Here is a 19,577-nt window from a genome sequence, read left to right as displayed (position 1 = left end):
ACATTTTTCTTATGTAAGCAGAGTCAGGATGAGCTCTATCCTGACATCTGGTGGTGAGTTGTGGCGGGTTGTAGAAAAGAACTTCAGGGCCTGATCTCATGTGCCACCCACCCCACTTAGATGGTCACACTTTGACTGCTGTGGGATCCCCAGTTTCTCTGTTATTGGGGCAGGAAGAATAAGGTGTTATCCTGATTATGTGAAGCAAGGACAGTGGAACTGTACTTGGCTTTTTGTTATGATGGAGGTACTCACCATCAACTAAGTAGCACTCGCTAGGCAAGGGACATGGGTTCCAAAACTCAGCCAATTGAGAAACGTTGGAGACAGGCATTTGTACCTTGCGTAAATGTCAACTGCACTGCCTCCTCTCTCCACTGTGTAATAGCAGAGCTAATTTTGATTCCATTAGGAGTCTGGTTACAGATTGCAGAGCTGAATTCACTTTGAGCCAATGGTGCACCAGCACCGGGGCTCCCCTACTATGAGCTGAAATTACTGAGTAGTGTGTTAAGTAGTAGGGAGCCTGAAGATATATTGGTAAGCGGCTCGCAGGCCTGGCACCGGAGAGGAGCAGCTGGCGGAGCGGCTCGCAGGATGGCTACCAGGGGGGAGCAGCTGGCGGAACGGCTTCCAGGACAGCTACCAGGGGGGAGCAGCTGGCGGTGAAGGCTGCAGCAGAAACCCACGGAGAGACGGGGCAGTTGGCTGTCGGAGCACATAAGATGCCCCTTTACTTCCCCCCGGAACCAATTCCACACAGGCTGGGGCGGGAGGGGGGGGGTGGAGGGTTAAGACTCTGTAGATGAACTTTTGAACTCTGGAGTCACCAAGGACAGAGACAGAGACTTTTGGGTTATTGGACTTTTGGGTTGCTGGACTCAAGAACCAAAGGGAGAGGACATGGCCCAATTTGCTTGGGGTGGGTTTTTGCTCATGGCTTGTGTTATGAATCCTGTTGGTGGTGTTTCCCCCAACATAATGCCACATTGTTTCTCTCTGTTATTAAAAGGCTTTTGCATGCTCAAACTCTGTGCTTGTCAGAGGGGAAGTATTGCCTCTTAGAGGCACCCGGTGGGGTGGTATATATTTGTCCCAGGTCACTGGGTGGAAGCTTGAGACAGTTTTGCATTGTGTTATTGGAACGGAACCCCTAGATACTGAACCTGGCCCTTGTTGCTGCCAACTCTGACGAGCAGAAGGGTTACACTTACATTTATCTGTCTTAGGCCAGTGTTCAAAGGAAACATCGGAAGATGTAGCTTAAAATTCTGTCTTATTTAAAAGAAAAATACAAAATTTTGTTTAAAAATGACCTCACTTAAAAATGCCCCCAAAGTACAGTAGTTTCCAAGTGCAGATACAAAAAACTTTTACACCCATTACTTATGTAGCATATTAAACTGTAACCTGTGACCTAGCTGTTTAAAGGCCAAATCCTGTGTGGCATTGAGCACCTTCCCCTCCCCTGGAAGTCCATGGTAGTAACAGATACTCAGTTTGAATCTAGGCAATTGCTACTCTGTGTGCCTTTCCAGGACTTTACAATGCATAAAATACAAAAATAATGCAGAAATAAACTTGCTTTATACATCACATGGTCAATTACACATCAGTGTAATTTTGTACAGTTGTTCTGAGGTCCAGGAGGTGGTGAGAGACCAACCAGCTGAAATCTCTGGGTAAAGATGAAAGGGAAAAAAATAGGGGGGGACATGAGGGAAAGGAGCAACTATAGACCATGAACTCAGGAAGAGGAGGTGGATGAGGCATTTCTAATACAAAATACAGGAATAACTAAATCACAAGCCCTGCTAATAATGCGGGACTTCAACTATCTAAACATCTGTTGGAAAAAGTAATACAGTAAAACAAAATTTCCAAAAAGTTACTGAAATGTATTGGGGACAACTTTTTGTTTCTGAAAGTGGAGGAAGTAATGAGAGGGGGAGGGAATAAATATTTTGGTCAGAGTCAAGTCTAATAGGGAGGAATTGGAAGTGAATCTGAAGGTGGAAGGCAATTTGGATAAAAGTGATCACAAAATGATATATTTCATGATTCTAAAGAAAGAAAGGAGCAAGAGCAGCAGAATTAGGACAATGGACTTCAAAAAAAGCTAACTTTAACCAATTCAGAGAACTGGTAGGTAAGGTCCCATGGCAATAAAAAGCTAAGTAACAGAAGTTCAGGACAGCTGTCAATTTCTCAAAGAGACAACATTAAAGGAAACTATCCCAATGTGAAGGAAAAATAGCAAGACTAGTAAGAAGCCAATATGGCTCCATTAGGCGCTCTTTAACGGCTTGAAAATCAAAAAGAAATCCTACAAAAGGTGGTAACATGGACGAATTGCTAAGGAGGAGTACAAAAGAAGAGCGCAGGCATGTAGGGACAAAAATCAGAAAAGCAAAGGCACAAAAATGAGTTAGACCAGCAAGGGATGTAAAAGGCAGTAAGAAGAGGTTCTCTGAATACATTAGGAGCAAGACAATGATGAAGGAAAGTGTAAATCCGCTACTTAGTGGGGAAGGAGAAGTAATATTTGAGGATATGAAGGCGGCTCTGGTGTTTAATACCTATTTTGTTTTAGTCCTCTCTAAAAAGGTTAATTGTGACCAGATATTCAACCCAATTAATATTAACAACAAAAGGAAAGGACCCCAAGCCACAATTGGCAAAAAATAGGTTAAACAATATTTAGATAGATTTGATGTATTCAAGTCAGTAGGGTCTAATGAAATTCATCTGAGGGTACTTAAGAAACTTAAGGAACTATTGAAGCAATCTTGGAACTGTTAGCAATTATCTTCGAGAACTCCTGGAGGATAGGGTGAGTTGCAATAGACTGGAGAAGGGAAAACATAGTACCTATCTTTAAAATGGGGAATAAAGAGGCCCTGGGGAATTGTTGTTTGTTTGTTTCCTGATGTGTGGGATGTAGTCGGTTGCGGATGGTTTTGTCTGTGCCTGAGAGGTCTGTGGCGGTTCCTCTCAGTATCATACAGTCTCAACTGGGGCCGGTGATATTGTTGTGCATGGGGTCTCTGATAAGGTTGATACCGTTGCCTTCTGGGGAGAGATGGATATACCTCCAGTGTGCACGGGGTGGCCCTAGAGTCTTTCATGGTGTGAAGAACTTCATCAATTTTTTTGGAAAAAAGTTTATCCTTATCAAAGGGAAGGTCCTCCACTTTAGTCTGCAGATCTTTAGGGATGCCAGATGCAGACAGCCAGGAAGACCAGTGCATCACTACCATGGTGGCAGTAGTGCGGGCTGCTGTGTCGACCATGCCCAGGGATGCTTGTAGCGCTGTCCTAGACACTAGTTGACCTTCGATGAGGACTGATTTAAAATCTGCTTTTCTGTCCTCTGAGATATGGGAGGTAAAGTCAAATAACTTGTAATTGTCATAGTCGTAGCTTGCAAGGAGGGCTGCGTATGGCTCAGGAGTTCAAGTCGGTTGAGGTCCTTATCTTGCTGAGTGGGCCCGTATTGTGGCTGCTTTGTTCTATGGGTCACTGCATCCACCACAAGAGATTTGGGCTGTGGGTGGGAAAATAAGAAATCTACGTCCTTAGCTGGTACATAATATTTACATTCAGTCCTTTTACATGTTAGTGGGATGCAGGCAGGGGTCTGCCATATCATGTCAGTGGGTTCCAGAAGAGCCTCGTTTATGGGTAGTGCAATCTTTCATGGCACAGAGGGTTGGAGAATTTTCAGGAATCTGTGTTGTGTCTCCTGCACTTCCTCTAATGGAATGTCATGGCTGATTTCCAGGAACTTAAGAGGGTGGCACTGTTTAAAATCATCCATGTTCTGTGGCGGTGGTGTCATGAGAGCTTCATCTGCAGCTGATGGAGAGTTATGAGCAGATGATTTAGGGAAAGGTTTGTAGCCCACATCTTCAAGGGGCAGCTCAGGAGCTCTGAATGTAGATGGAACTGGAGATAGAGGTGCAGAGAGGGTCTGTGGTCTGGTGGAAGGTCTGCGAGAAGGATTGGCGCCATGGGTAGATCAAGGGTACACAGGGTATGAAAAGTGGGGCCCCGCCCATGGGGGGACAAAGTAGTGAAATTGAGGCTGGTTCTTGTGAAGTGTCATGCTTTGAAATAGGTATGGCTCCGGTGGGAGAGGAGAGTCAGGCAGGGAAACCTCTGCCTGCTGCAGCATGTCATTCTCACGGTCGGTGAGAGCGGCTGGTCAAGGAGTGAGTGCTTGGTGCCTAGGAGGGGAGAGTCAGGCTCTGGGGCCTGATTCAACAACTACTGCTGCTCCATGGACTGCGGTGCTGCGGGTCTCGGAGCGTGAGCCGACGTCTGCAGCAATTTCTGCGGGAGTGGTGCATCTGCAGCGGAGGTCATTGTCAGGCTTGTGGACTGCACTGCTGGTACTGGGTCCGTCCACGGTGCTGGCAGGGCCAGTGCCTAGGAAAGCTGCCCGCTGTGGGGTAGTCGAATCCTGGTTTCTGTGCCCCATGAGAGCTGTGCCTGAGGTACTGGGGTGGTCAGCTGTGCCAGTTTTTGGCACCGTCAGCACCGGAAGAAGATATTTCGCCAGAGACCTTTTCCATTTCTGTAGGTCTCTATGTGGAAAGATTGGGGCTTCCTGCCTCTTCGCATGAGAGAGTGAAGCCATGCTCCTGGTAGGTTCCGACCTGGCAGGGGACCGTGAGGGAGAGGGTTTACTTGTGCCCGTCTCCACTGGTGGCTGCAGAGATTTCTTCATAAGGAGCATTTTCAGCAGCAGGTCTCTGTCATGGCGAGGCCTGGTTTTCAGGCTAGTACAATGGACACACTTGGGGACGTGTGTCTCACCTAGACACTTCACACAGAGTGATCGATCATCACACCATGGCATAGACTCATTGCAGGAGATGCATTTTTTGAATCCAGGGGACCCCGGCATCATGAAGCTATGACTGCCTGATGGGGAAGTCTCAACAGGAGACGAACGTGAGAGGGGAAAAAAAGTTGTTCATTAGTTTAAAAAAAACAAAAAACAAAAAAACCCCAAGGAATAACTATTTTAAAGGAAGGGAAAGAACCGGGATACTTCTATCTACCTATTTCTACTTATTTCCTTCAGTGACCAGGGGCAGTGCTGAACCTCTTCCTGAGTTCCGTCTTCAGCCAAGGACGGTTGAAAAGGAACTGAGGGGGTGCAGAACGCACGCGCAGACAGACCCTAACGCCGCCGTGAGACAACAGCTAGGTGCGTGCATCCCGACCAGGCACCGCTACCAAAGATCTCCGATGAATGGAGCCAGGATGCACTGTCAGCTGGAGTGGAGCACCCATAGCACTCGAAGGAGGAATTTTATACTTTAAATATTAATGTTAAATATTAACTTTAAGTCCTTGGAACTTTGTAATGGACTGATCTCAAGGATACTTTTGGTCACCTAGTCTCAAGAAATAATAAATAAAACAAAAGCAATACTACTAAGCATGAAAAAAAACTTGGATATATTAGCTTCAAATCTTTTTCACTGTAAGAATGAGAAATAGTTAAAGTCTGACAGACAACACTACTTTTGAATATTGTCCATGCACTAGACCACTAGAGAAGCAGTTTAAGGAGAGTAAAATATATTTCAGTAGATAAACACATCAGATAACTGTTCATAGGGAAGACCAACTCAAATGAAGTATCATAACACTTTGTTTTTTTAACAGTGTATAGAATACTAAGTTGTTTCATTAGACTGTGTGTTGAAATGCTTAGTAAGAAATAAACATGTTATTCTGCTGATATATTCACATGCTTTGATAAGGTATGTGCCAGGACATTCCTTGCTAAATTAAGTGACTAATCAGATGCTGTGCTGGTAAGCACACCCTCAAGTGTCATCATAACCCGGACATTTGCACATGACACCAAGAGAAAAAAAGCTGTCACTGTAGGTTCTTGTGCCCTCTGTAAATAATTTCCGTATTACGTTTTGTAATCTAATGCTTGTATTTAGTGAACCAGGATACAAGTAAAGGTCAAAACCTACCACTTTTTAAGTTCATTCTCACACATCATCATCTCCTCTCTCTCTGCCTCCACTCTACAGGCACTAAGCTTTAAAGTCATTTTCATTTAGGAGCAACAACAAATATTTTAGTAATGGTTTCTGGGTGTCTCATTTCATTCACTATAACAGAAATGTGAAACACATTCCTGGAATTCTCAAATTAACTGAAACCAGCATTCTTTGTTTTTAAAATTCTGAAATGTCTCCTTTCTGAAATTTGCATTGTGGTTTACAAACTGAAGTTAGAAACAATTAATAGTAATTAGCTCATTATCATGTAACTTTGGTTTGTTATGAGTGCTAAAAATATTTTCTCAAGTCACAGATTTCAGGAAAACAGTTTTCTTAATTGAAAAATATTTATTTTCATTGCTGTATCTACTGTACATTGCCTGTAACTGAATGTTTGGCTTTATAGAATTTACAAGCCTATTTTTTTTTTTAAAGCAAAGAGGATACTGGGCAAGTGTTTAAAATGATTAGCTTTCTGAAACAAAATGTAACAGCATGGAAAAGGGGATGATGCCAACGCAGCAGCAAGATGACTGGAAGTTCTATGCCCATGTTCTAGCCCCAAAACACAGCAAGGCATCTGAAGTATGATCAGACACTCAGGTTATGAGTAACGGATCAATGCTTAGGAACAACTGCTTTAGTACAAAGAAAAGGAGTGCTTGTGGCACCTTAGAGACTAACAAATTTATTAGAGCATAAGCTTTCGTGAGCTACAGCTCCATTTCCAAATGCATCCGATGAAGTGAGCTGTAGCTCACGAAAGCTTATGCTCTAATAAATTTGTTAGTCTCTAAGGTGCCACAAGTACTCCTTTTCTTTTTGCGAATACAGACTAACACGGTTGCTACTCTGAAACCTGCTTTAGTACACTATCTCTTTACAGGACAACATGCATATTCTTGCAACTAGATTGCTGCTCACCAGCTTCAGATAAAAGGACTGATATTTATGACTGGCGGTGGTGAATGATCCCTGAAAATAGGAAATAAATGCTCCATGCAAACATGTCACATAACATGGCAAGGTTTTAGGTTGAACCTTCTTGAATGAAATCTGGCACCTTGTAGTCTTTTCTGTAGGGAATATATCTTTCCCTAATCTACCCATGTTTTCAAGGAAATCTCCCCATGGATATTTCAAGGATATCTCCCCATACACCACAATTTTTTTTCTGTCAGAGGGCATCTGGACTTATACTTTTTAAAAATGCTATTTATATTTTTGGTAGAATTTGGCCATAAGATTTTTGAGTTTGACATAACTGGTGTCATTTGCTTTTAATGTAGTCTTTGTTGCTTACTAGAAAATAGATCTATGGAAAGTTTTAGCATATTGCATTTGTGGAATGATTTAGGTTCTATGAAAATTTCTCATTAAACTGTCACTTGCATTATGATCTAGAAAAGCCACTTAAGCAAACAGTGTCATTTTTTCTTTAATACTGAAAGTACTCTCTGTGTTGTAAGTGACACTACAGAACTCTTTGGACAATATAGTTTATAAATACCCTCTAAGAAGACAAGCCAAATTACTGAAGGATTATAGGTTCTCTCTACCAGTTGTTCAAGTATTAAAATGGCAAGCAGTAAGAATACAGGGGGAGGGGGGCGGGTAAGTAACAGACAGACAATGTTGAAAACTTTCCGTGTGGAACAGAACAAACATTCAGAGAAGCACGCTGAATTACTATTGTGGAACTCTTGTAATTCAAGCCTATTTTCCACCCCCTAATAAGGTCAAATACAGACATCCAATTATTAGTAATTTTGAGACTCTTATTGTAGTGACAATTCCGTGTTCACTATTAATATAAGGTTCTCTGACAAGAGAAGACTAAATATGGAGGTCACTTACCTCTAATTGTACGTTCTTCAAGATGTGTGGTCCTTATCTGCAGTCCACATGAGGGTACATATGTACACCATGCACGTGAGATTGCAGATTTTGCAAGCAAGCAGCGTCCATTAGTCCATTCAAGTGCAGTTGCCCTCCTTGTAGTCTGGACTGAAGGTATAAGAGGCAATGCAGACTGACACCTCTCTAGTTCTGCTCTTACTGTGAATCATAGGAAAGGAGGGCACATCTCAAACAATCTCCAGTTATAGATAAGTAACCTCCATTTCTTCTTCGAGAGCTGGTCCCTGTATTCCACACATATGCAATTGGTAAGCAGTATTCAAACAGGAGGGGGAACATGAAGATGTAGTTGGTATAGAGAACTATAATGCTGCTGTCCCAACTGCTGCATCTGCAGAAGAGGCTGAACTAATGCACAATGTTTTGTGACTATATGGATAGAGCTCCAGGTAGCCACCTTACAGATTTCCAGTACAGGTACCTCTTGAAGATGTGCTGCTGAGGTTGCTTGTGACTTAGTGGAATGGACCTCACTCCATTCAAGGGAGGAATACATGCTAATTGAGAGCAAATAATGATGCAGCTAGAGATCCACTAAAACATCTCTGAATAGATAATGCTTGCCCTTGTGATCACTCTGCTAATGGCAACAAATAACTATGGTGATTTTCTAAATCAGTTTCGTTCTTTGCAGGTAGAACACCAAAGCTCGTCTGCCATTCAGAGAGTGAAGTGTCCTTTCGTCATTGGAACCATGTATGTGACACGGTTGATTTCTGAGAAACTCAGAAATGACCTTAGGGATGAATTTTGGGTGAAGGTGAAGAGAAACTTTCTCCTTATGAAATATGGTGTATGGGGACTGGGGGAAAGTCAACCATGAGTGCTTCCAGTTCACTCGCCCTTCTGGCTGAAGTGAGGGCAACTAAAAAGACAACCTTCATTGAAAAGTGGAACATGTGGCCAGCAATCCTAACTAGACCTTTCAGGAATCTAATTGTGGCATGTGAGTAAAAATAGAATGGCCTTCTATTGAAGGATGTAAGGCACTGATTTCCAGTACTCAGACCCCCGGTGAGCTAATAGAGAGTCCTGAAGTTTTCAGGGCCAGGAGATAGTCTAAAATCGCAGGGTTAGCTCCAGATTTCGGAGATAACTGATTACATTGAGCCTTGGTAAAGAAATGCCTCCATTTATCCAGATAATTTTCTCTCTTTGACTGAGAATAGACTTCAAGCATGGACATCAGATCTAGAATGCTCATCCAAACACCTGGCCACGAGGTGAAGGGGGGCCTGGGTTGGGATGCCTGGTCTTGACATTCTCCTGAGTTAATAGATCTGGAAAGAGTCGGATGCAGATGGAAGGACAGGCTGATATTCACAGGTCTGGAAAACAGAATTGTCTGGGCCAGTTGAGTGCGGCTTTGTTTACTCCTGGGGGAATTCTGCGCCAAAAACCGCCCCCAAAATTCTGCACACGTTTTAAAATTCTGCAAAATTCTGCATATTTTGTCAAAACAACACAATATAACCACACCAGTTTCTATTATTTTTGGTCATTTATTTCAAAACCCTGGTCAGCAAGTATGTCCGTAGCAATACAGACAACAAAAAAGATTCAGGAAATGTTTTTTGACAAATAGATTCCTTACTAGGCATGTTAATACAGAACTCGGAGTAATAAATCATTTAAACTACAATACCGAACTGTATTTCCCGCACTCCTCAAGCAGTACAAAGGCTTGGGGGAGTCGGGGTAACAGAGGAGCTGAGGGAGAGGAAAGTAAGTTGCTGGGAAAGAGCCTGGGTTGTGAACTTGGAAAATTGTTGTGTATGGATGGGAAAAGTATGGAACAGGTTTTGGGGGGGCGGGGGGCAGGGAGGGATTGTTAGGGAGCCCCATGCAGACCCTGACTGACCCCTAGCCTCTCCCATTCAGTCAGGCACATCTGCCCCTGTCCCCATGTGTTCTTGCACCCTCTGTCCACATGTGTACCTCCACCCTCACTCAGACACCCACTCCCCACATCCCAATGTGGCCCTGCACCCCCACCCCTGCGTGGCTCTATACCCCCCACCCCATCCCCATGCGTCACTGTGCCCACACCCAGCCACCCCCTGTCCCTATGTAGCTCTGCCTCCCCCCATCACCATTTGGCCCTGCACCTCCCTCCCCACTGTGGCCATGTGCCTCCACTCCCATTCAGCCCCTGCTCCAGTCTCCTCCCCCACTAGCCCTTATGAGCCCCTCTCTGACCCTCCAGCACGCCACACTGTCTGTCTCCCCATAGCTCCTGTCTCCTGACCTGGCCTGACAGGCACTGTGAAGAAATCAGGCTCTCTCTTCCTTAGCTGGTCAGGAGCTGCAGCTTTGTTCTATCGCCACAGCGCCCTCTGGTGCGCAAAAGGCAGAACTGCAGAAGTTATTTTCTGCAGGGAGCAGCTGCTATTCTTGCACCACAGCGCCCTCTGGTGAGCAAAAGAATGAAGGTTGAGAATGATCTCCATTCTCTGTTTTTCTTGCAAACTATGAAATAAGCGGCGTAGAACTCTTTCCCTTGGTGCTGAAGTGGTACTTGTTCTATGGCCCCTTTTTGGAGGAGTGCACCTGCATCCTGACAGAGAATCGCCTTTTGAGAGTGGTCCCTGAAGAAGGCCCCCAGAAGAGGGTTTGGGGGTAGGAGGGAAGAAAAACTCTACAGAGTAGCCAAAGGGAATGATTTCCAGTACCCAATTGTTGGTTGTGATTACTCTCCAATTTTGGGTGGAAAGAGCAAGACAGCCACCAAATGTTGTGGGGGGGGGGACTAGTGGATGGCATCAGTAGGGGTAGGTGGTCTTCAATCGTCCCGTCAAAAGTAATCCCTGGATGGTAGATGGGGTTGAGTAGTTGGAGTTATGGTAGAGGGAGCAATATACCGAGGTTTTTGTACCAAGATTTGCATGATGGTTTGAATGGGTGCTAGTGGTAGAATGGCCGAGAAGGCGGTCTTGGATTTTACTCCTGCTTATGAGGTTTTCTCTTTGGCGTGTAAATGCCCAGGGTTCTGAGAGTTGCCCTAGAGTCTTTCAATTAACGTAGAGACTAGTGAGTCTTCTTATTAAGAGAGATTAGACTCAAAGGGCAAGTCCTCCATGGTATTCTGAACCTCCCTGAGGAACCCCAAGGAGTGCAGCCAACATCCATGCCTCTGAACTATTCCTATGCCTGTCCCTCTAGATGTGGTTTCAGCAACATCCATTGCAGTTTGAAAAGATGTTCTGGCTACCAGTTTGCCTTCCTTAATCAGAGCTATAAATTGGGCTCCATCCTCCTGAGAGAGTTTGTCCCTGAAGTCTAAACTCTGAGTAATTGTTAGCAAAATAGGATTTCAGCAAGGCCTCATAGTTAGCAATTAGAAATTGAACACTGATAGGAGAAAATACCTTCCTCCTTAGATGGTCAAGTCATTTAGAGCCCTTCTCCACAAGTGTTGCTTTGGAATGCTGTAGCCTACATCTCTCAGTGGCTGCTTGTACCAAAAGGGACTTGGACATGTGAAGAGAAACTCCGCTCCTTTGGCTCGTACAAAATATTGTGTCTCAGCCCTTTTCAGGGTGGGGGTGCAGAAGACTGGAACATGCCAAACTACCTTGGTTGGTTCCATGATGGCCTTGTTTACTGGGAGGGCCACTCAGCTGGGACCAGAAGATTGCAAGATGTCAAGGAGCTGATGCTGAGTATCTTGGACCTCCTTGAATGAAATCTGGCACTTATTTGCCATTCTCTGCAGGAGCTCAACAATGGTTGTGGTCACCAGACGGGGATGGCAATGATGGGACAATTCTCTCCTCGGATGAGGATGATGAAACACCCATTCACTACCGTCAGTACCTGCAGATTCAACTCAATTTCCTCTCCCTTATACTTCAGCAGCTGACTGATATGTAGGAGAAGGTCAATGGGACTCAGACTGATCTAGGGTGTCTAACGGACCAGAATAGGACTGATATGGAGGGTCAACCAGTTGAGGGGGTACCCCAGGGCACTCGGTACCAATGATTCCTTGGATAACCATATTCAGGTGGAAGATAGACTCCCTGATCGTCTCGAGTCTCTGTCCAAACTCACTCCCCGCATGGGGGTGAAGATTCATCTGGAGTATCTTACTTAACTGAAGAGTTCTTGTTTGACTGCTGGAGCGGTTGATACTGGTGGGTGAAAGGTCCTGCCAATGGACACAAAAGGGATCATCCCCCTCTCCCTGAACTGGTTTCCTCCTTGAGTGTCAAAATATCTCTCAGGAGGGTTAGACCCAACAGAAGAGGAGACTGAGGATAGGGAAGGGTAGGCTTCAGTTTGTCATGGAGTACAGGGTGTTCCGGTAGTTTGGACCAATGGATCCAGTGGGTCCGTGGTCATAGTGGATGACAGGTCCTCCTGGGGATGGACTGGACCATCAAAGATTCTAAATCTTAGATGGTGTTGGTGGGTGCATGCAGGCACATGCATTCCAGCAGTTGATATCAGCAGATCCTTTCTCCTTTGCGCTTTACCCTTATGTTCTGAGGGTTTACGTAGGTCTAACTCCTCAGCACCCGTGCAAGAGAACTCATCTGACTTTAGAGGTCAGGGAGGGATCCCTTCTTGTGGGAGCAGACCTGGCAGAAGACCTGTCCTTATGTTTATTTGAGTGCCCCTTATCAACTAAAGTTTCTTTTGAGAGTGACTCCTTGGGCTTAGTAGTTTGGGCCTCAGGCTCCTGAGCTCATGCTCGGAGTGAGTGCAGCTAGGGCTGATGTAATAGGCAAGCATCGTGGCTTCTTCTTAAGGCATTTCTGCAGACTGAGCTCTTGCCCCCTGCAGGTTTGTGGGGGGAAGGGGCAGCAAGTGCTGCACTTAGCTGAAATATGGGTCTCTACGAAACAGAGGCAGCACTGGTGTTCATCACTTACAGAGAAGGAGTGAGGGAAGGAGACAATTCTTAAACTCCAGGATTTGGGCATAGTCTCTGTCCAGAAGGAGAGACTCCCTGAGGCAGGGAGAAACTAAGCTATACTAAATATGCTACAAGACTAAATACTAACACTAAAAATACTAAAAACTATGTGCAATATATTTAACAGTTCTGCATAAGAAGAAGAAGAAACGCAAAGATATCTACAAAGGATTCTGACTCATGCTATGTGGCAGTAAGAAGGAACTGCAGAGCTGTTGGTCTGCACCGCTCCTTAAGCCTTCAGTCCAGACAGAGCATGAAGAGGGCAACTGCACAGGCATAGACCAATGGACCCTGCTGGCTAGAAATTTCCAATCTCAGGCACATGGGGGCACGAGCACTCAAGAAAAAATGGATATTTATTCAAATGTTTTATATATACAAAAATTTCATTGCGACCATTAAGTGACTTTGTGGTCATTATGAGGCTTAAATATGACAATGGTTTAGCCGCTAAAAATAATTCTGTGCAAAACACTATTTTAACAAAACTAAATTCTCAAACACCAAAAATTTAGAAAGGTAACCCCTTTCTCTGAAAATTTGCATTCCATTATCCTTCTCCACCGTTAGGTCTTGCTCCAAGGTCCATTGAAATCAAAGGGGTCTCAATCAGGGGAACAAGGTTGAAAGCAGACACTAGCTGTCACTTGACTTTATAGAAGCTCAAATCTAATTTTTTGTAGAACCTCACAGCAGGTTACAAGAAAAGATGGTTTTCCCAAAGATCTTCTCAGGTTTTCTATGATCAAAATTACATTACATTACATTACATTATTTCTGTGTGATGGCTGAAGCTACTGCACTTGCTATAGTATCTGAAGAATCAAATGAGGCTCTCAATCACTGTTTAGCTATGAGCTGTCCTTCTGCTATTAAGGGTTTAACCAATTTCCTTTGCTCTTCAGGCAGATCTCTAGCAAATAAAGAATATTTTCTCCCAGAGAAAGTACTGATACCTAGACATTATGGTCCGATAATTAGAAATCCTAATGCCTACTGAGGTTGAGAAGAAAATCTTCCTGCTCTGAGTATCCAGCTTTTTGTCCTTTTTGTTAGAGGGGTAGAAAGCACTGACCTTCTTTTGTTCTCTGAAATACTGTGGTGAACACCAGGGAGTGGGGTGTATGTAGAAAAAAAGAAAATCCCTTGTACAGTAATTGATAGCCCTTATCGGCCTTCTTTAACAGGGCTTGACCAGTGAGTGGCTGGATTTGCACAGATAGTTTTGTCTAGTTGGAGTAACCTTTCAAAAATTGGGAGGATAATCTTGCTGTTAGGAGAGCCCATTATACTCAACAATGGATAAGAGGTTGCTTTTCCTCACAGAGATGGATCTTTAAAGTTGAAGCCATTCTGACCACCAGTTTGTGAAATGTAACGGCATCTTCTGATGGGGAAGATGTTGATGAGACACCCACACTGTCAACAGGGGATGTCTGATCATCAGGTCGCTAATCAATGTTCTGGTATTCAATGGATCCCTCTGGTTCTTCCTCCGAGAGGGAATCTGAGACTGCCATTAGGGAGTGCTGCTCTCTATACCCAGTGTAGGTGGATGCAGGAATACTGAATCTGTTTTATGAAATTTTCCCTGACCTCTAAAAGGAGGATATTGGACTTTTCATTCCTCAAGCTGTTGGGACTGGTGCAGACCTCTCAGTACTCATGGAACCAATGGTTACAGAATTGAAAGGTTTGCCTGCTAGTGTCTCCTAAAATACAAAGCAATAAAACCAGTTTTGATGTAACTTGAGAGTTCTTGAGGTGAAAGTGCTTCAGACTGCATACCAAGAAGGAGAGTGTCTTTCCTTCAAGCAAGCCACACTCCTAATATTGGTATGCAAAGAAGGGAATACAGCAGGACAAGAAGCATACCTCTTAAATCTTAACCTTTTTCCTTTGGATCTGCAACAGGATCCGTAGCCCACAGTGAGCTGTGAGAACTAACAATATTTATAAAATAACTTTTTGAAATATACAAAAGTAATGAATCTATACTCTGTTCTAATTAACTAAAATCTAACTCAGGCATTGCATCTTTGAAGAAGCTGGATCCGGGTTGGATCATCTTGGAGAGGTTGTAGTCTATCTGCTGACACAGCTGGAAGGAAGTATGGCAGCATGCCCCCTTTTATAGCCTCTCCCTCAGAATGTTCAGAAACATCTAAGGGAGTAGTCGGAGGGAGCAGGAGAGCACACTGCTACAAAATGTTCTGCCATTAGTGCTGTACCAACAGAACATCCCAGCAGAGGGAATGAGCAGAAGCCATTTGAAAAACACCTGTGATACCCACAAAACAGCATGGCATCCTGCTCATTAAGGAACGAAATTAGGTATGTTCACACAATTAGGCACATATCACTTCCATTGTTTAATGATGGTGGGAAAAAATGTTAGGACTAGTCTACACTGGCAATACTAAAGCGCGGCCGCAGCAGAGCTTTAATGTGGCTTGTGTGATCATGGCACAGCCTCTCCTGTGCTCTAAAAAAACCCACCTCCATGAGGGGCGTAGCTCCCAGTGGTGGTGCACTGTCTACGCTGGCAGTTTACAGCACTGAAACTTGCTGTGCTTGGGGGGGGGGGGTGTTTTTTCAAACTCCCGAGCGAGAAAGTTGCAGCACTGTAAATTGCCACTGTAGACAAGACCTGGCTTAGAGTCTCCTGATGACAGCACTGCTGATACCAGTGCTAGACATCAACCACCATGCTCATTTTAAGAAGCCTTTGGTCCAAAATAGAACATTATATTAAAAAGCAAGAATATCCAGATTGTACGCTTTCCAACACAAACATCATGTCCTCAGAATAGGACCCCAAATCATGACTGAGATTTTCTGAGCATTCTGCAATATACATATGTAGCAGTAATAAACTCATTAGCCAAAAAAAAAACCCCAGAACACATTTAATAGGAATATAATTGTTTACAATTATCAGCTTATACCCAACCAAAACAGAATCCTATCCTTGTTTTGATGCTACATTAAATTAATAAACTTCAAGAACACATCTGCAGGCCAGGCCTGTATCTCTAACAGGTAGTCCAGCGAATTTCTGATAAACCTGCTGCATTTGAAATAGACACAGAAATTACTTGTGTATAAGTCAGAAGTATGTTGCCCTTTGATGTAAATAAATCACAGTCAGCAACATCAAAGAATTACATACTTGGATTGAGAAGAGATGACAACAACGGAGAGTGCCCAAAGTGGTCAACAGATACCCTAAGATCTCATCTTTAGCCACTCCTCTGTGTACAGGCAGACCTGTTTTCTCTCCTCCCCCCCCCCTTTTTTGGGGGGCAGATTTTTTGTTTTGGTTTGGTGCCAGACTGGCAGTTTTGGAGATTGCAGTCTTCAATTTATCCACAGAATAGTGTGACAAAGTTCCTCCTCTACCTTGGTGGGTCTTGCTCTTATTGGCGGATTTGCTCGCCTTGGAGCTTCACGGCAGCCCTCAGTTTGGCCATTTTTGTGAACCCACAGTCCAGGTCAAATCCTCCTGTGTCTGACCAGGAGTTGGGAGGTTTGAGGGGAACCCGGGCCCGCCCTCTACTCTGGGTTCCAGCCCAGGGTCCTGTGGAATGCAGCTGTCTAGAGTGCCTCCTCGAACAGCTGTGCGACAGCTACAACTCCCTGGGCGACTTCCCCATGGCCTCCTCTCAACCCCTTCTTTATTCTCACCATAGGACCTTCCTCCTGGTGTCTGATAATGCTTGTACTCCTCAGTCCTCCAACAGTACGAGTTCTCACTTTCAGCTCCTAGTACCTCTTGCTCCCAGCTCCTCACATGCGCACCACAAACTGAAGTGAGCTCCTTTTTAAACCCAGGTGCCCTGATTAGCCTGACTTACTTGATTCTAGCAGCTTCTTGATTGGCTGCAGGTGTTCTAATCAGCCTGTCTGTCTTAATTGTCTCCAGAAGGTTCCTGATTGTTGTGGTACCTTCCCTATTACCCTACCCGGGGAAAAGGGACCTACTTAACCTGGGGCTAATATATCTGCCTTCTATTACTCTCCTATAGCCAGCTGGCCCGACCCTGTCACAATAGGTATTCACAGTCACAGGCAGTGAAAGTTTACCCATACTATACCACCAAGGGACCCCAATCTTGATTTTGGTCACAGCATCTATGCTTAATCATTAGCCTCTCTGTTATGACTGCCAAAATGAGTGTGATTTTGGTTCTGATTTTGTTATATGGATACTTGTCCACTGATATCTGGAGTACCACTAAAAACAACCACCCCAAAACGTATTTCACACAGGCCATCCGGTGCTAATTTTCAACCCTAGACTTAAAGACTACCAAGTCACCTAACTCATCCAATCCTTTATGCAAGAACATCTATTAACAAGTTAGATTTTTTTGCTGGGAGTCAAGACACTTTTTTCTCATCCTTTACTGCTATTACTACTATAAATAACAACAAATCCTCATATACCTAAGGGATATTATTTCCTTTGCTGACACTTAGAATTCAGGGCCTAGGTTGGCAGGTGAGGAAGGTGGAAATTCTGTACTCTGGGTGTCTGAATATGGTCCCCTTTTCACTCAACTCTCACTGCATTACACCCAAAATATTTCAACAGGAAGGCATGGTCTGTAGTCTTGGCGCAGGAGTAAAACCCAGGAATACTAGTCCTAATTCCAAGTTGAAATCGCTCTTTATATTTGTGGGCAAGCTTCCTTAGTTTCTTCCCTTTAAAATAAGAATCCTAATGTGCTTATGTAAGACATGAGTGATTTATAGAGAATTAGGTTTATAAATTGTTTTTAAGAAATAAAGAACTCCACATGCTAATTACACAATAAATAATCACTTGTATCATGAAGCAATATCTAACCAACCATAATAAAAAAACCCTACACTACATGTAACAATCTAACCAAGTCAACTGTTTCCTTGTAGAAGTGTACCAACTTTGGACATCAAGATTTCCACGAACAACTGCAAAGAAGGGAGCCTTCTTTTATTCAGTACCTCTGATTTTAGATTTGGTTAACAATAGAAGTAAAGCTTATGGCAATTAATTGCCTTTAAACATCTACAGAATATGAAATGCATAAATAGCACAAAAGGTTGCAAGATAATCTAAATCAATGTGCAGTTTCTATTCTTATATATATATATAGTAGATTTAGAAAAGGAATTCAGAATGGAAGCTATTTCTTCATTCCAACTGTCACAGGAAAAATATTTCCCACTTCCCCCTACCTGTGTCACCAGCCCTTACTTCCTCATCTTGTTAGGAAACCACTTTACATAAACTAGTAAAAATTCCTCAAGTTGATAAATGCACATGAATTCACTATGCCACAGGTCAACATTTGAACAAGAAAATATGAATGATCTCGAATACGGTATGAGACTAGCTCGAATACGTATACAGATCATATCTAATATTTGCATTTGTATATTTTAAAGGATTTCATCTTGGTGAGCTTTACAGGAAATTTTCTCTATCAAGATTTAGATTTCAAAAAGTAAGATAGATGACTTGTAGCCTGGTTCCAAAATAGGAAGATTAATAAAACTGCCTTGTTTTCAGAAAGAATAAGAACATTTGCCTGTTTTTAGATTAACAGAGGAGAAAGCAGAGATGAAAATAAATTTAGACTTATGATAAATTCATCATGTTTGAGCAACTGGTTTTATGTTCAGGTTGTTAACATTAGTTATTTTTATACAGATTTTATATTTAATTTTCTATAAACAATGTCTTCTTAAGACCTTTCACCCAAATGAGATCATGCCAACTTCCAGAAAGTGGTCTTCTGACTGGATTTTTGACATTTGGGTGGGCGTAGGGTGGAGGAGTTTAAACAGACCAATAGTCTCCGTGATATGGAAAAAACAGAATTTCTAAATAGCTGTCTTAAACAGATTTTTTCCAAGATTAGACTTGCTAATTATGACCTAATTCAAACTCAACGGGCCTTATTGCATGACTCCCACATAGGCCTTACTCCTTATTTGCCTGGAAACTTTGGCAGGTGATTCTATAAGACAAAGTGTTTTTAAGTTTATGATTTTGTGTTATACTTTTCAATTAGACTATGATTTGAATACATTTGTTAGATTTAAAAACAATCACCATGACATGCATTCCTGGCACTATGACAGTTAGGCAATGATGTGAATATAATCCATCCTTAATTAATCTCTAACAGAGCGGATTTATGCTGCTATATACATAATGATTTGTGCTGAAGCACAAATGCAAAGGATAGGATTCATACTGATACCTGGTCTAATATTTTTGAGGCACATTCAGAAATTGCCTGGCATCTTGTATCTCTGTATTGGTTTGCTTAATGCTTGGAGTTATGTTTGCCTTCGTTTTTAATAACCATGTTAGAAAAAAAGCAAGTTCTTTTCTAAGATGAAGACTGTGGAATTCTAGGATGCCATCATGAGGACTGTGAGGCTTTTCAAAACAATACTTTTAAATATTATCCTAATACATGTTCATTAATAATTGTAAAGCCCTATCATACTGACATGTCTTCTGAATAACTAGGTTAGACACAAGAGAAGCTATAGGTATATATGAGCACACATGCCTCTAAGCAGTAAGAAAATATATGGAAACTTTCCTGAAGGGTAAAATTCAGTGTTCCACAATGACCTTAGCAAACATTTGGATCAATGCCTGACATTTTTGTTTAGATGGATTATTTCAATCC

At 43.0% G+C, this 19,577-nt stretch overlaps 1 protein-coding gene and 1 long non-coding RNA gene across 3 annotated transcripts in view; one reads left to right on the top strand and one right to left on the bottom strand.

Moving 5' to 3' along the window:
* The window catches only part of RETREG1 (reticulophagy regulator 1), a 141,075-nt gene that overhangs the window by 78,475 nt on the left and 43,023 nt on the right, over positions 1-19,577 (bottom strand). The window lies entirely within an intron of this gene.
* LOC122458811 lies at positions 4,119-16,370 on the top strand. The gene is made up of 3 exons (XR_006279089.1): positions 4,119-4,131; positions 9,703-9,707; positions 13,398-16,370. It is a non-coding gene; the product is annotated as an uncharacterized LOC122458811 (long non-coding RNA).

This window comes from Dermochelys coriacea, chromosome 2 (assembly GCF_009764565.3).
Source record: "Dermochelys coriacea isolate rDerCor1 chromosome 2, rDerCor1.pri.v4, whole genome shotgun sequence".
NCBI classification, from domain to species: domain Eukaryota; kingdom Metazoa; phylum Chordata; order Testudines; family Dermochelyidae; genus Dermochelys; species Dermochelys coriacea.
Note: the sequence above shows the minus strand (reverse complement) of the source record. Positions and strands in the feature narration are given on the sequence as shown.